Below are 17,884 nucleotides of genomic sequence, written 5' to 3'. Positions count from 1 at the left end.
CAATTCTTAAAAAAAAAAAAAAAAGAAGTTAGTGGAGGATATAAGATCATATTACAGACATCATAATTTGGCCAATTTTTGCCACAAGTTAAATCATCTTTCTCAGATGCATCTCCAAGTGCACAGCTGACAGTTAAATCTTTTCCAGTTGTTACTGTCCTACACATAGTCCCTAGAAATGCTAATTGATACACAATTATTGTGATTATTTTAAAAATTACTAAGAATTTGCTTTTAGTTTTTCAAAGACGTGGTCCAGCAGATTAATCAGAGCAACTGGAGAGCAATACACACAGAACATAGAGCTTAACATGATACATTACAAATTTAACATGAGTAAAAAGGGGGCATAAAATATCATTGAATTACTTTGGTAAGAATATAAAATTTCTTGTAGTGCTTTCAAGCTAGATATTTTGCACTATTGCAGCAAAGCAAGATTTTAAAGAAAATCTACTTGTCTGTACTTATTTGTGGAGCCTGTATGGAATGAGATTCGTATTTTATGGGGACATGGCAAAAAGCAAATAGTAGGCAGTCATAATGGTGGAAAGAAACTTGATTTGTTATAATTCCTTCTTACATATTAATATTCAAATCTGGCAATAATTGTGGCTGAGGAAAAACTACAGGATCAGATTCAACTATGCCATGGGTACATGTGTGTGCAATTTTTCTGTTTTAAAGAAACAGATGCTGATTCACGTGAAGTAAAATTAATCATTTGAATAATGGTGTTTCACTTGCCAAAACAATATACACCTCTGCCAGGTATTCCTATATCTTAATGCAGTTTTAATGAGGATTAATGGAAACATGTGTTTTCCAAACAAATGCTAAAAGGTCCCTGCATTTTTACCAATTGTTTAAAACTCGGTGTTACAGCTTAGAGTTGTAAAACTTAGAGTTGTAAAACTCCATCTCTGCATGTAGAAAGAAATATGATTCCAGAAGTTTTTGATGAAAAGACGGAAAATGAACTTGAGTCCTGCAGTTGAATCCACAGAGGTGAATTCACTTTGACTTCTGCAAATATTAACACAAGGCCTAGTTCTGCAGTTCTTTTCAATTTTTTCCTGGGTAAAAAAAAAAACTTTGGAGAACCCAACAGACTTTTTTTGCTGCAAACAGAAGAATTCCTCTCTCTCGTATCCTCTCAAAGGAAAACCGTCAACCCCAGCTAATTCTTGTATTATCGACAGTTTTCTGGCTAAATCCTGTTCTCATCAACTAAGCACAAGTCTGTTAGCTTAGGGCTATCACTGCTTATCTGCAATTACATTTATAAAAAAAAAAAAAGAAAAAAAGAGAAAAAGTAGGATTTGTTAGTGATATATTTTAAAACTCTGGTGAAACCATCGCAAATCAATATTTATGTTTTTATATTTCTGTGACCCTCTTCTCAAGCATGTTTCCATAACAGATGTAACCAACCCGTTCAACGAAAACCAGTTTCTAATAAAATACATTAAAACACCTGTATAATTTAACTCCATTAGAAATGCATAAGAGGTTAGCTAGGGTTTATACAGGTATTTATAAGGATATTCAGCAAGAGAGGGCTGTTGGCTATACTAGGAATACACAAAGGACTTCATAGAGAATCTGCTCTTTTGTTATACTTTGCTCTCACAGGAACCCATACTCTTAATTATACATTGTAGGCACAAAACTCTTACACAGACAGACAGTCTTCTGTCCTCCCATGCTGAGTTTGGTTTTGAGGGAGTTTGCAGATTTAATACAGCTGAAACCAGCCTCAGGAAGATGCACTGAACTCCTCCTTTGGTCCTAAAAGCCTGGGATTGTTTTTCCACTCCGCAGTCCCCTTGACAGATACCCTGAACTGAGGAAGGTCTGCATGGCTATGGGATGCCCATATTTCACTGACTATTAGATGTTCATCCCCAGGATTATTGCTGGCAGTGTTGAAAGTCTAATGTGGTTTTGAAGGACCCTGGACCAGCTCTGTGGTTCTCACTACTTCATATTGCAAGATCTTCAAGATTCAGTTTCCTTCTAACAGGTCGTGTTTCTCTTAAGACACGCTACAATTTCTAAAGAAGAGCACCAATTGCACAGGTACGCAGAGACGTCAAAATGATTAAATTAAAAAATAAATCATTGCCATTAACAAAGGTAATGATCCTGATTCCCGGGCGCGGTGTGGGTGTTTTAAGCTGAATTGTCAGTGTGCTTTGGACCTAAAGCAGTTGATCAAGCCCCAAGCGCTCATGCCTTCCATGCCTGGTACGTGCGATTCCGTGGATAGATGCAGCTGAGAGGATTTCATTTCAGTGCTGCAGCTGGCAGAGGGAGGGGATGGCTGAACACCCCAAACAAGGGGGAGGGGGCGGTAATCAGGGCAGGTCCGCGCTGCTGTGACCGCGCTGTCCCCCCGCCGGTGCCCAGCTGCTTCTCCCTGACCTTGAGAGCCGGGAACTGCCCGTGCTGCACATCCCCAAAGGTCGGAGCGGATCCTCCGTGCTTCGCATCGACACAGAGGAAAAACCCAAGCCCTGCCGGCAATGCCAGACCTGGCTTCCGAGAGCGGATTTTTTGGGAGAACGCAACAGCGCTGCTAGACTGCGTTTTGTGTACGAGCACAGCAGTGAGTCAAGCGAGTATCCTCTCAATCGCTTCCCAGCGCTGTTTACCCTGCCCTGACATGCCTCCCGTCACGCGTGGCTGTGCTCGGCGGGCAGGACGCGGGCCGTGGCAGTGCGGGGAGCGGGGACAGGGCCGGCAGAGCCGAGCAAGGGCCGGGGTGCGGGGACCCCGCTCCTCCCGCCCCGCCGCGGGAGGATTGGGGGTGCGGGCGGGCAGAGGAGCGGGCACAGGCGGTGCGGGGAGCGGCCCCGCTCGGCCCCGGCTGCGCGGGCAGGGCGAGGAGAAGGCGAAGGCGCGGCGGGGACGCCTCCGGCCGGCCGGGCTGGCGCCTGCAGCCGCCGGGGAGCCGGCGAGGGGAGGGGGCGGCCGCAGGGCCCGCGCCCCTCGGCTGGGGCGGGGAGCGCCGGCGCGGCCTCCACCGCCGCTCGGCCGTCAGCATCCCTTCCTCGCCCTGCCTTCAGATGGGGAGGGGGGGTCTGGAAAAGGCAGGAAGGGAGAGATTTTTGTCCTTCGCCGGTGCCGCTGTACGTGATAATATGTTTATATGATTAGCTGAGCCCAGGGGTGGGAGCGCAGGGAGAGGGGGTGGAGATTGGAGGGGGAGGAGGCTGGAGGTGACTCCAGTTCAGAGCCGGCGGAAAGTCCGTGTCAGGACTTGGCGCTCCCCAGCCGCAGAAGGAGCGGTGCACAGCGCGGAGAGGCTGCCATACATTCACTGGGATTTTTTTTTTTTTTGGTGTGTATGTATTGCGTTTTTCCCATTGCCGCGCGCGGTGCTCGCTCGGCGCCCGGTCTCCAGTCGCTGGCGGGGCAGCAGCACCGGGAGGAAGAGGAGAAAATCCGAGGAGGGGCCGGCGCCGCACTCCGCCAGAGGCCAGAATGTCATCCCGGGAGATGTGAATCCAGTCGGTGCGAGCGACAGAGACGCGGAGGAGGGGGGTCCATCGTAACATTCGAGTTGTTCCCCGCCACCCCAGCTGCGGGCATCGCCTCCTGATCGCTGCTCAGAAGGGACTGCCGAGGCTGGGCACACTCGCTGCGCTGCGCCCGTCCTCCCCTCCATTTCGGCGCCTTTTTTTATTTTATTTTTTTTTAATTGAATCTATTCCTCGTGTGCGTGCGTGCGGGAGCCTGGCTGCATCGCGCGTTCGGTGCGGAGCGGCGCGTTCGGAGCCGCAGGAAGATGTTGACTTAGCCCCGGCAGAGCCTCCCGGCCGGCCGCGCCGAGCAGAAGCCGCCCGTGCCGTGCGCTGCCCAGCCCGCCGAGCCGCAGCGCCGGCTGCTGCCCGCCCCAGCCCGGGCTCTGCCTCCCCGCTCCCCGCCGCGCTGCGGGGACACCCAGCCCGGCCCGCCTTCGGCTCGCACGCAGAGGTAAGCGGAGCCGCGCGTTCTGCCGCCCGTGCCTGCCCCCGGCCGGGCAGCGCTCCCCGGGCTGCTCCGAGCCCCGCGGAGAGCGCCGGGCCCGGCTGGGGCCCCGCTCCGCTCCGCCGCCCCCCCGCGCCCTGCGGAGGGACCTGCGGCAGCCGCGCCGAGCAGGCCCGCGCCGAGCAGCGTCCCGGGCGGTAAATATTTACCTGTTGCGGGTTTATCTGTGGGACTCCGGCGAGCGCCCGGTCCCCCCAGCCCCTGCGAGGTGGGGGGTGGCTGTGGGAAGAGGAATAAATTACCCTTTGTCGGCGGTGGGGGGGAGAGCAACTTTTTTTTTTTTTTTTTATTTTCTATTTATTTTCACATGTAGAAATCTGGGGCCATCTGGAGACAGAAAACAGTGTGTCATGAGGCACCGTTGCTGTGTCTGGCTCTAAAAATAACATCTTGTTAGTCTGCGCCGGCCCTGCTGGGATTTGAGCGCGGTTTGTCAGAAAGTAAAGAGCTCTGCTGGTGCTCAGGTGTGTTTTCTTTGCCCAGAAATGCCCCTGTTGCCGACGGAAGGCGTCCTGCGGAACAAATGTTCTGCTGTTTGGCTTCCTCAGGCGCCCCGGCTCCCTCCTTTTGTTGCTTGCCACGAAAAGAGGTGCCATTTCGCATCATTCTGCAGAAATTGTTTGAATTAATGCAAGTGTGAATTCTTACCGTTTGAAGGAGGGGATTAGCATATCAAAGGTTTCTTAGCTCCGGCTCAATTGAGAAAACTTCAGCTCGTCTTCCATTTGCTTCCAAGAAGAGGCCCAAAGGGCAGTGGGAATTGTAAAGGGGTAAAATGGGGAGGTGGATTTGGGTTGTGTTTCTGAACTTCTGCCGTTTTGCAATTAATGCGAGTTAAAAACGAGGTCCCTCCGCGGCCGAGCTCTCGCGAACGCTCGGACAATTACACTCCATTGATTAATGGTTTGTTCCGAGGGAAAAAAGTGACCTTTTATGACAGGCGCTGTGGCGAGGGTTGTGATGTCTCTGGGAGGGGGATTTAGAAAGCCCTTTCTGCCGCTCATGCTCCGGGTATGGCCTACACGGTGCTGCGTGCGGGGCTGAATGGGGAAGACCTTCTAATTACTTCAGAAAACAAATGAAATCTTGCCATAAAAGACCTCTCGGTTCCAGGCCTTTGAAACAAATACGCTTCCCACCTTAATGGGTGGGTAGGCTGGAATAATGGATATTTTTAGGGAGAGTTCTAAAAGAAGTTTTGATCACCACCGGCCATATGCTTCCATTTCCTTTTCATTCCAGAAAAAGTGAAAATGAGTAATTCTCGTAATCTCATTTAATCAGTGATACTGTGTTTACTAAGATAACCTAATTTGCGGTTAGTATTACCCTATAATAAATTATTTGAAACCAGCCATGGCAGGAGTGCTGGTTTTTTGGTGGCTTTGTAGAACAGTTATCGCATTGCAAGTTGTTTTACTGACTACATATTTGTAGTTTTTTATTCTTTTGTTACTGTTTCTTTGAGTCTGGAAGAGGATGTGGCCCGGCCTACCCTTTTATTATCTTTGCAAATCAATATTCATAATCCAACAACCCAAAAGCCAAGCAAAATCCAGTTATCCATCAATAAGTTGGGACCTTTTCCAGGGACCAGATGTTTCTTGGGAACTATATTCTGGTTTATATCTCTGGCAGAAAAGAACTTCCTATGCTTTCCTTGCCTAATGCTTCTTTCCAAATGTTTTACTTGAATGATACACATACTAAAACCATACAATTTGTGTTTATAAAATGTTTGAGTGTTTGTTTAGTATTTGGGCTGTTGTTTGGCCTTTGTTTGTTTGTTTTATTTTTTTTTTCCCTTCTGGCTCACCATTTGAGTGGTGTTTCTTCCTAAGCCATGAAAGTGCTGTGCCTTTAGAGTAGGGTATCTTCACTCATGCGTCAGCCTCCTTTCTTTTCGTGAAGGGTCTGAGGACATATGGCATGTCTTGGTGACAAACGCTGCACTTAATAAAATAATTTATGTAGACTTCTGTAATTCCTGGATGGAGACGACCACTTGGGTATTTTGTAAATAGATGTATTTAGTGGTCCTAAAATGATATAATTACTTTCAGGTGATTTCCAGCAGTTTATTTACCTAATGTCTTCAGCTGTCTGAAGTAGTGCCTTTTGGTGGTGTAAAAGGGACATATTGATGTAATTGCCATTATCACACTTAAGTTGCTGTTAACTAGTCTGCTTTGAATGCAGAGTGCTATAAAGAAAGCACATTATCCTTTCAGCTATTAGGGATAATCTAAAAATTGTCTTGAAAATGTTGCACTTCGGTTTATGTGACGCCAACCCCAAATTCGACAAATCTCCGAAGGTTAAAAAAAAAAAAAAAAAGGAAAAAAAAAAGTAGTGGAAAGAAGATTTTCAACATTCAGATGACAAAATTGGACCACTTAGAGAAAAATTAATGTGCTGCAGCAGCACTTCAGCTGCCATTTTCAATCACTGTGGGTTACTATGTGTTGGCAACAGTAAAAAAGCATAGAGGTTCAGATAGCTCAGGGAGCTCGTAGTTGGGGGAATCAGGATGTTGAATAATGTGGGGTAGAACAAACCAATTACTTCAGGTTTTGACTTGAGAATTTCCAGTAAACTTTTTTTTTTTTTTTTCCCCTGGCTTTTGGCTCCCCTGCTCATTAATAGACCAACATCAAAGCAGGCAACTAAACTTCCAAATGTTATAAAAACTAATGTAAAGATACAGATCTCACATGTAGTCTTGCAAGTCTTAATTTAAAACAAGCAGTTGGAGTTTTTATTGCTGCAATTTTCACAATCAGCAGAGACATTAACACCAGGCTTCTGGGTGTTTCCCTTCTTAAAATGAGCAAGAGGAGAGCTTTAAAAAAACCAAAGTTTGCTTAGTTAGTTCTTATTTGATCACTTCAGAAGCTTTCTCAATGTTTTATTTATCTCTTATTGCTTTTAATGCATGAAGTCAGGAAAGGGGGTTACTCAGGAATTCCAGTCTCTAGTAAGGAAGCACCTTATTAAAATTTAAATAAGCAAGTCTTAGGCGTTTGTAGTCTTTATGGTTAATAGTATGTAATAATATGATTGGTTTTCTGAAAATGAGATATGTAGGCATGGAACTTTGATTAAGAGATTTTTTTTTTTTTTTAAATGAGAATAGTTAAAATGAAGAAAAAATGCTACAGTTTTGAATGACAGCTTTTTAGAAAGGTCCACAGTTTTCACTTAAGGATTTTGGAGAGAGAAGTCTCCAGTTAGGCCAAGTACTTATCAAAGTTATATTTGAAATTCATTTCTAGATACTGTCATAAATTCATCTAAATCATAATAACTTTACAGTAGAAAGAGCTGTTTGATGTTTGGAGAGCACAGAAACACAATCATTAAGTTTTTACCGAAATTTGGACTAAAAGTTTTTGTATTTCCAAGTCCTTGCTCATCCTGTGTCTACCTCAGATGCTGACATACATGTAAGAAAATAATGGTAACTTATGGTATGGCTCTTGCAGAGAGCACCATGCCTAGCAATAGTAATATTACTCCTGATGAGTAACCTACCAGTAACTGGTTGGAGATATTTTATATAAAAAAATGCTCTGTCTGCTCTGCACATCCACTGATAACTATCTGTGGATGACTGATTGTACAGGAGCTGGACGTAACAAGTAGTGATTTTTTACCTGGTCAACTGCAAGTGAAGAAGTTAAACCATGTCTGATGTATTATGGAACTCCTATTCATGCATAGGCAGACAAGCAGTCAGATATAAAGCAAAATCCTTCAGAGCCCAGGCCAGGCAAATTTACAGTCAGTCATGTTACTTGGAGGTGTCACGTTAAACACACCCTTTTCCAGGCATTTTTTTAGGACTGATGTTTGTGATGTACGAAAGAGATTTGAAATTGCAAGAATTTCACCTTTTTAAGTATTTATGTGCAGCTTTTAAACTTAAAGGCTGTCTGTTATTTTTTAAAACCCTCAGTTTGAAACAAGTAAAAGATTTAAACCATCACGGTCGTAATTGGATGTCAAGAAAAGTGGAAGAACAACAAGCTATTTTAAGGCCATTCTCAATATTCTTAACAGTCGTGTTTAATATTTAAATAGTTTTTAAAAAAGATAACTGCATTTTGTTTCCAGACCTTTGTAAAATAAAAGTATCAGGTGGCTCTGGAATACTGGTAACTTGCAATTTAATGTGAATATATACCTGGTGTAGAAAATACTCCCAGTCTTTATTTAACAAGTGTGATTCTTTTTAACATTCTTCATTTGAAAGGTGAAGGATGACAGGTTTAAAGCCCTCTTCAGTAGCTAATTTCCTTGGAGTTCATGTTTTTTTTCAGCCTGTAACGTACGAGGTGTGTTCCTGCAGCATAGACTGGGAAGATTGTGTCGCTTCATATCAGCGATTTGGTTACAGAGAGGCACTCAGTGAGTGCTGCGGCCGTGCAGACTGATGGTTAACCAGGAACTGAGTCCCTAGGAAGGGGAAAGTCTTCAAATGGGGAATCGCAGCATCTCCAGGTTATGGATTGTCACAGTAAATGGAGTATTTTATGGGGTTTAGAAGAATATGTAATAGGCATATGTCATGAATTCTTCCTTTTTGATTATCATAAGGTACTGTAATGGTTCGAGCAGCTCTAGCTTGCCATTATCCAAATTATTTAGAAAGGCATAACAGTGAAAAGCGTTGCAGCCTGGCTGAAGCCAGCACAGTGCTTAAACACCTGCAGGTGGAGTGCATCTCTGGCAGAATGCTGGTGATTGTCACCCTGGCACAAAGCGAGCTTAGGTACAGTCTGCTTGATTACAACAAAAATTCGTTTCTTATGAGCAAAGTACTTCATGTTTGGGGACTGTTTTGTGTGTTGTCTGCTGAGTAAAATCCCATCACACTTGTATACATTTGTTCAATTATCAGAGCGGCTAAGAGGAGGGGAAAAAATCAATTTGCCCTGAAAAGCACCAGAAATAAGATTACTTTGGCTAGTAGGAACTTGCCAGCACTGTCTAAATTGCTTAATATTATCAAATGCTGCCATGTTTCACGTTCAGTAAGAAGGATATTGACTATTCTGCATGTCCAGGTCTGCTATGTGTCTATTTCTTTATAAGGTATAAGCATGTCTTATTTTTATTCCTTCAATAGCAGTTACAGGTAAATCGGAGGATCTAACAATAACTTTATAGAATAGATGGAATACCACCATTCACAGGAGAAATAGTATTTACTTGAGATAAGTGATAACAACGAGTTTTTTCTCTTGTTGTTCTTGTAACAGACAAATGTAAATACCTTAGCAGACATTTCAGAGTGAAAGGCAGGAGATAAAATGTAATTACTTTTCAGGGTGGCTCTGACGATGCCCATGCTCTTGTCTGTAATACAAAAGAGATATCTTTGCTCATCACCTCAGAATAGGGAGGCCATTGTTACTTCTGAATATAAAAATATTTTCTGATTTTTAATGTTGACCTCAGCATTCACCTTTAGGTCCTCTTTGTAAGCTGGAATCCTTACAGCCATAAATTCTAGTCGCTGTTATCCAACCGAGCATTTAATAGAGCACCTAATGGACTCTGCTCCTGTATTTTTCTTGAATGCATAACATCTTGCTTCATTCAGTCACCAAAACTAACTTTGCTACAAGGACAGGCAACACGACAAGTTAGAATCAATGGACCATTTGTAGGTCACAAAGTCGGTTTACTGGAATTTCAGAGGAAACTGGTTGAAAAGAGAGGACAAATGTCACTTTGAATAGAGATGTTTAAATCAGACTCCTGCCTTAGGGTAAAATTTAGGTCTGTTGTAGCCTAGATGTAATGTCTCCCTCTACAGAGCACAGCATTAATCATGGCTTGACAAGTGATCATGGGCTGAGAAAAATAGGGCCTGTCTTGGTTGTGTGGTTATTTTTTTTTCTAATCTCAATCTCTCAGGAGCACATTATAAACACTAACATTTACACAAAAAGATTTAAGTATCAATGTCTGTGTTCGGTGGGGAGCGTAGCTATCTTCAGAGAAAATCTAGTTAGAGCTGGTAAGAAGCTACTTGTGTTTCTTTTGGAGACGCAATATTAGGAATATTTTCCTTTCAACGTAATGCAGTTTTTTGTCATAGGAGATTTATCTTATGCCATTTCCTCGTACAAATACAGTTGAGTCTGGGTCTGCCTGTTTTGTCCCTTGGTGCACGGCCTAACTCTGAAAGTACTGTGGTTTTTTTACTTTAACAGCGTTTTACAATGTGTTTATCACCCAAGAAAGGTACTTCCTTTTCCAAGACCGGCAATAGAGGGGGAAAACGGGGCACGGATTTTAAGCCGTGACACAGGTTGACCTGGCACCGATCAGCGCGCACGAGTGTTTTTATACCATGCTAATGATGTGTTACTTGGCCCACAACGAGCTACAAAAGCTGGAATGGAGAGTGCCATTTGAGATCCCGAGTTGTGATAACTGCACGCATAAAAAGCGTGTTAAATGTGGTAATGCCTGAACCAGGGGTGTGCTGGTGCGCGGGTGCCCGTGGGAGCGCTCACACCCTGTATGGCAGAGGGGAATTTTGCAGGGCCCTTTTGGGGTGCCTGGGTGGGGACGGGGCGAGCTCCTGCGGGCACCGCGGGGTTTGTTCTGCAGCTGCGGGGGAAAATCGGTGATACCGGCAGAGGAGCGGCAAAACAACCTGCCGCTGGGTAATTACCTAAAAGAATTTAGGCTGCCCCTGTCTATTCGGTTGCCTCCGGGTGTGATGAAAGCCCCAGTCTCTGGTTTAGGTTGGGCTGCTGCTTTTTCCTTTGTGCCCTCTGTTGGTGTGTTCCCATCAGCCGGCACCTCGCACCGATTCCTGCTCTGAATGCAGGTGACAGAGTAATAATGCCGATTACTGTTCAGGTTGTTTCTGCCGGCTGGGGAGGGGTGACCGACCCTGTTCTGACTGTCATAGTTGCTTTGCTGCTGACGGGCTCTGGTGTGCTCGGAGCACCCTGCGAGAGCAGTGCTGGAGAGCCACCACTGCCAGGGGGAGAACTCAGTTCCCTTTTCTGGATATTCTCGCACAGGATCATATTTTTAATCTTTTACAGCGTAGCAGTCTGTGCCGGGGTGAGAGTGCTCAGAAACAATTCCCTTGCAGTAGGCAGCGTTGCCTCTAAATAAAGTGCCATTTTAAGAAAATATTTCTGAGAACAAGTTCTGCTGTTGACTCTGCATTTCTCTGGCAAATTCCTGATGCCTGTGTTGATGGTAGGCAGAATTCTTTTCCATCTGATCCAGGCAGCCTTTCATTAGACTATTGGACTATTTTGTAGACTTTTTCTATGTGAAGTGACCGATTTGGAAAACCTTGCTTTCCCAGAATGAATAAAGATTGCATTTTCATTTTGAACAAAATGACTGTTCTGCAGAAGACCAATTCATGACTGTTTTGTTGGTAAATTTGTCACATAAATGTCGAAGGGCAGTTTCTCCAGCAGTTTTTATTTACCTCAGCCTAGTAGGTATTTCTTAAACGCAGACTGTCAATCGGTGAGGCTGATTCTTGTGTAAATCAGTATAAAGTGCTTAAAGGAGAGAAGGTGCCTCAGCTGTGGTGTATTTCTGTCGAAGCCGCTGTGCCAGGAAAATGGGCTGAGGCTGGGAGTTGTTTTGAGGAGGGAGGGGAGGTGCTGGCTGACATAATTTGAAAGTGAGAAGAAATCCTTTTGCCCTTCAGGCAGTCATCTTACCCGTGCTTGATTAGAGCATCATATCTCCAGAATGTAATTTTTTTTTTCCTGCTTTCTGTACTTCCTTATTCTTCTCCTCATTTGAGGACGTGTGTAATAGTATCTGATAGTAACTGATCCAACTGTTAAAGGTATTCCAGCAGCAAAGAAGAGCTCTGTGTGCAGCAGTCTCATCAGCTTGAAGTGAACACCCAAAATTTGTCCTACATTTATCCCATGTAATGGCTGTAGCCATACTGGAATATCATTAGTGGTTTGTTTATTTATTTATTTAAAGCTGACTCTGAAACACTGAAAGGTTTTATTTTCGAATTTATTTTCCCAGTGAAAAGTCCAGTGGCACAGTGCATCTGTGACTTTATGCCCTGCACGTGGGTGTTTATTCTGTGCGTGTTCTTCGTGGTTCTGACGGCACTCCTGGCAGAAAGTGAGATTTGGGTCTGCAGGAGAAACAAAACTACGGGCGCACCTTCGCTCTCTCCATGTCAGAGGAGAGATTAAAGCTGCCTGATGGCTGCCCAGTTTTTGCTGTGTGCGAAAGGTTAGAGAGGATGAAGGCTTAATTATGATGTACTTAATATTTATATGTGTTATATGTATATTTTATTTAATTATATATTTATGTATGTATATATTTATAATGAGCTTTCCTCATTGAAACTTTTTCCCATTTGCTTTGAAGGGATTTTTGTCTATAAAGCTCATGCTATTATAGTGAAAAAACATAAGACATTCTAAGGGTAATGTCTTTTGGAAGAAGAACATCTGCCTCTAATTGGATGAAAACTATATTGTTACTTCATGGTTTTGTATAAGTTGGTAGGGATTTTTTTTTTTTTTAAATTTTCAAGGTAACTTACCATTCATTTTAATTGCATTTTAAACTTTGGTGGAGTGCATGTGTAATTGTATCCAAAAGTGGCATTGGGTTTTCTCTCCCAGCAGTAAATAAAATGAGGGATGTTGCTGTTTGTTTGATTTCGGGTTAGGGAGAGGCATCAGATAGGATGAATTTTTTTTCTTTGGGGTGGTCTTTCATTTCTCTTTAGTTCTGGATAAGCCGAGCAATTTTTTCTTTTGATTTCTTTTTTTTCCTCTCTTTTTTCTTTTTTTTTTTTCTTCTTTCCAAACTGAGAACATTTAGTTTAACATTTAGGAAGAAAAAAGCTGAATATTTATCTTTTCCAAGGGGACAAGAAGAGACACAGAGCTGGGAAAAAAAAAAAAAGAAGAATGTTTTCTGTGTTAACTCCTTATGTTGGGTAACATTGGAGAAGGATTTCTGGGGGAGTATCTGTAAAATGATGACTGATTATTTGGTTTCCTGTGCCGCCTGTTACCCACATTTTTCACATATTTTTGCTCATTCTTATTATTACCTGCAGAGGGAGCTTGTATATGAGATAATCAGAGTAATCAAGGCACTCCGAGCTGAATTGTTTCCAGTAAGTACAGTTTCATTTCTCAGAGCCTTCTCTGTTAGGCAGAGCAGAAGGGCTCTGCAAGACAGCTTTTAAAAAGACTGTCCATCAGTAACAGTAAATAACAGTGGGCAAAAATTGTAAAACATTAGTAGGCAAAAGCTGACTTTAACAATTCTTCGTATTTCAAAGAAGTGTCTTTTTATAAAAAAACCTGAGAAGCAACTGAGGAGAAACAGTTCTTGCCTGTGGAGGTGCAAGAGGACAGTTTTGGTACTCTGTGTGATGGGAAGCAGATTTTTGTTGCACAAACTGCCTTCTCAGATCCTAAAAATGTCCTGTCAGCACGAGAGAGACAGCAGAGTCCTCTCAGGTCCTGGCTGCACCCCGGGCAGGGAGTGTGCTAGCAAAAAGCAGTAGGTAAGTCTTTTCTATTTATGCAAGCAGTGCTCTGAATCATAATCAAGGTGACTGCAGATGCAAGGCTGACTCTTAATTTTGCTTTTTCTCTATTTAAAATATAAAAAGGTGAGTTTCATCCAAATATTATTGATAAATTGATAAACCAAACAAACAATCGTAAGGATTTCTCGCTTAAGCTTTGGTAAATACAACGGAGAGCAAGTAATGTCATAACCTAAGTTTATTTGTAAATTTTAACGCAAAAACTAGCTTGAAGAATCAGAAATACGTATTTCAAATAGTGATATTTCCTTCATCTGGCACAGTGAAACAAATGATGTGGTGTGTTGAATGCCTTATAATTTGTATTGTAGTTCTCTGGATGATGAAAGTGTGTTGTCCTTCAAAAAGTTAAGACTTTAGAGAAGAAAATAATTCATTTATAATACCATTTTGGTTGCTGAGCAAGAAGCAAAATAGATGGTACTTAGATGAATTCTGTGCTATTTGTCTCTGGAAAGTGGTGGCAATCATTTTACTTTAAGATATTTCAGTAAATTCAAGGATGATTTGTTATGATGTTAGGAAATAAAGCAGTATGCATGCACATTCCATAAGACAGAAACAGCTCTCTGTAACATGCTCTCCTGCAATAAATCTGGGGCATGAATTGGTTCGAGTTGATGCTTGGGGGGGAGGTTTGTTAGTTTAGACTAGCAGAGAACTTTAAAGTTAACATATGTTCAGCCTGACGTGGTCTTGGGGATTTAGTTTGGATTCTCTTTTTAAACACCAGGAAAGGTTTCCCATCTCTAAAAGAGCAGCAACTCTGTGTCGATTTATTATTTATACTGGCTAATCCTTGCTAATGTGAAAAGTCAGCTTGTTATTGTAACACCAAATGGCCCTCTAAGTAGGGAAACAGTTAAGTAGATCTCCTGTAATAGGTTGTTGTCCAATAAAGAGATTTATGGTATTGGCAAGGGCTATTGTATAGGTATTACCCTCTCACAGCATGATCATGTATTATCTTAACAACTCAGTGCCACATTTATGTTGAGCATTTTCATAACAGGGTAAGAATATTAGCCACAGCAATTACACTCCAATAGGATTATAATGGTGAGATTTACAGAAAATATAGAAGTGATGTCTTCCATAGACACTTTGATAGGTCCTTGGAGTTGGAAAGTTGTATCGTGCTTTCTGCATGGGAAAATGCTGATGTATTAGTCATGATGAAGAGAGAGAGGTTTGTTAGTTTAATCTCGTTGAGGCATTATGGGGAGGTGATGGACATAATCTTTCTTTGCACAGTGTGCCTTTTTCTCTCCTGGTGAGGTGAGGATGTTGCCCAAGTTCCACTGAGTGGAGATTGCCGTACAATGTGAAAATCAACACGTGCAGGTCACTTTAGTTCTGTTGTGAGGGTAATGGAGCTGGGATTACGATACAGTTTGTAACACCCTTGCAGTTAGAAGGTGGAACAATGGTAATTTAGTTGCTACACTGGAAGAGCCTCCTTCAGTAAAATCATGTTCCTTTTTTTTCAGCCGTAGCATAACACACTTTCTTTCATTAGTGCCAGGTTTTTATGGTGATAAGTAACTTAGATACTTTTTAAAATTACTGCAAGCAACAAAAGTGACAATAATGTCATGCTTGTACAATTTTCATGTAAGTGACATTCAAGCTGTTCCTTAATTCTTAAAATTTTCCATCTGTTTTTTAAAGAAACAAAAAAAAGTGAGACATTAATACTCACTTATTTGGCAGAAGCAATATACCAGTCATATTTAATAAAACTAAAATAGGTTTTGTCAATAAAAAACACTTATAGGGTTTAATTGAACAAAATGCATGAGGTTGTGTAGCCATTTATGAATAACTGCACTGAGTAGTGCTGCAGTTTGTGTGGCAGAGTGTGACAAAACAGCCACGTATTTTAAGGTATCTCGAGCTATAATCAGTAAATACTGAAATAATGAGTGTTTAAAGAAAGAAAAATAACCTTCTTTCCCTGATTTACAATATGATGATAAGGTCATTACAAATTAAGCAATTATAGGGATGGCAATTCCTGTTGTATAAGGCATTTCCAATACATGTTCCATATATTGTACCCATGCATTGGTAGTATTGGTTAGATTTGCAAGACATGACATTGCCTGGATGTTCTGGATTAATTCTATATCTAATACTTTATAAAGAAAGATCCTGTACCCACCTGTTTTAAATTGCTATTGATTGCCAGAAGCCAAAGGAAAGGTATACATATTTCTTTTAACATGAAATATTCCACTTCTGAAAATGTGCCTGCTGCTCACAGCCTTAAATTTTTTTTTTCCATTATTTTTGTGATCGTGGTGGCAACGCGTGGCTTTATCTGTGACCCACAGCTCAAACATGTTGTATCTGGTGCAAAACCGGGGAACTTTGTCTTTAGTGTTGTGTTCGGCAGAAGAATTATGACCTGAAGAATAACACTTTCTATTTTAGACAGACTCCTGTAGGTTCTTAGAGTGGCTTCGGTTTTCGTTGGTTTTGAACTGTGGAAAACGATCGTGTCTTTTGTCTGTGAGTGGAAAGCAAACACAAAGGGATGAATGTTACCCCGGTGAATGTGGAGCCCCAGCCGATTTCAGAGCGTGAACTGTGACTGCATTGTTGAGGGCAGCGCTTGGCTTCTCATACCCTGCCTAAGAACAAACCAGTGCTTAGAGTAAATGGTGAATAATGCATAAAAATTCAGTAAGAGCTGAAGCGTCTTATCCATGCTTTAATACTACAATTATTTATAGTTAATTTTCGGAGTTCTTAAATAGATTGCAGTGGATTTGTTTTACACACACATATATATATAATTCTAAAAGTTGTCAAGTATTTTAGAAGACAATTCCTACACTTGAAAGAGGAAAATATATGCAGAAATATTCTTACCAAATTGTTAGCCTTATGTGCTCTCTTGAAGCGTTTTTGGAATATGTATATATAACTAAGATAAAAGATTGATCAGCCTTCTTTTTGGACAAATGTCGTAATGAATGGCTTCTTAAGATCAGTATTCTTCTGTTTGCAAGACAAACAAATCAAAACACAAATCCACACTGTAGTCACTTCATTTGTAGCGTGCATTTAAAATGAAGGCACACTGAGTCGTACATAACTGCCCACAGACAGCTAACCCTGAAGAAGGGGCAAGCCTCTTTCTTCTTTTCTCGTTTTTGTTATTATTTGTATCTGTTTGGAACAGCAGTGCTGTTATGACTAATAAAGCTTTTGTGTTTGGCAAATGGGATGCGAGTAATCAGCAGCCCTTGGCTCAGGAGTGAGGAATCTGCCGAACGGAGCCCGGTACGATCTTCCAGGTGTACCTGTGAATAAACTATTGCTGGTACTCCTGCCATCTGTACCGAATTCGTACATCCTGACTGCATCTTCGCTTCTCCTAATATTATTTCTGATTACAGTGATGTCTACAGCAGTGTTTAGACAATGGCATGATAAGACAAGTGCTGCTTTTCAGCCTGTTTATGAACATATGGTCCCTTAGATTTTAATTAAAAAAAACCCCACAATGTAGTGATTTACAGCAAAATCAGTGTCTTTCTATTATCTGTCTAATTAATGACCAAATGAAAAGTTTAGTTTATTTTAATTATATTTAGCTTACTTTTTTTCTTCAGCATTGATGGATCTTTGCATGTGATATATTGCTAAGATTCTGTAACCAATAAATTTCTGAGTTATTACGTATTTTCCACAGAAAATCACTCAATATATGAAAAATTATTTAAAACTATTCTTTTTGTTCAATACAATTTTATATATTTAAAAAAAAAAAAGTTACCAAAGTCCTAATGTTAATTGAATTGAAGTCAAATAAATGAAAATTTTATAGTAGGTCTACTGGAAGCTATCCAGTAAGCTATTTCTGTGTGTATTTTAAATAGATACATGACCAATACACCAAATAAAGCTGCAGCATTAGCAGATTATTAAAACTACTTGGTTAGGACTTATGAAACATACGTGGGGCAGTGGGAGGACTTGCTGCTGTTTCAGTGCTGTGGGTAAGCAGTTTGCACACAACCTCTGCACAGGTGAGAGATGGGGTTAACACATCCTTGCTCTCATCCTTTAATTACAGCCCTTTTTAAGTTACCTAAAAGAAAACTGTGCATGTAGGACATGTTGGCTGCTGCTGAACTGAAGGAGCAGATATGCTCGGTGGAATTTTATTGGGGCTCACAGAGGGTAGAAAGAAGTAGCTCCTGGTATTGTGCTCTAAAATCCACTCAGGTCCATCTG

General features: G+C 41.9%; 1 protein-coding gene across 32 annotated transcripts in view; it reads left to right on the top strand.

Moving 5' to 3' along the window:
• The first annotated feature begins 2,476 nt into the window (after positions 1-2,476).
• Positions 2,477-17,884, top strand: part of ADGRL2 (adhesion G protein-coupled receptor L2) — a 155,631-nt gene continuing 140,223 nt past the window's right edge. For 16 of the 32 annotated variants that reach the window (XM_050306436.1, XM_050306425.1, XM_050306437.1 and 13 more), the window contains exon 1: positions 3,263-3,981. The gene's annotated coding sequence lies outside the window, so the exon portion shown is untranslated. Of the gene's footprint in view, positions 2,612-3,261; positions 3,982-17,884 lie in introns of those variants that run through there. The other 16 variants (XM_050306438.1, XM_050306428.1, XM_050306415.1 and 13 more) reach the window with 5 other exon arrangements.

This window comes from Myiozetetes cayanensis, unplaced genomic scaffold (assembly GCF_022539395.1).
Source record: "Myiozetetes cayanensis isolate MyiCay16 unplaced genomic scaffold, myiCay2020 scf12, whole genome shotgun sequence".
NCBI lineage: Eukaryota > Metazoa > Chordata > Aves > Passeriformes > Tyrannidae > Myiozetetes > Myiozetetes cayanensis.
Note: the sequence above shows the minus strand (reverse complement) of the source record. Positions and strands in the feature narration are given on the sequence as shown.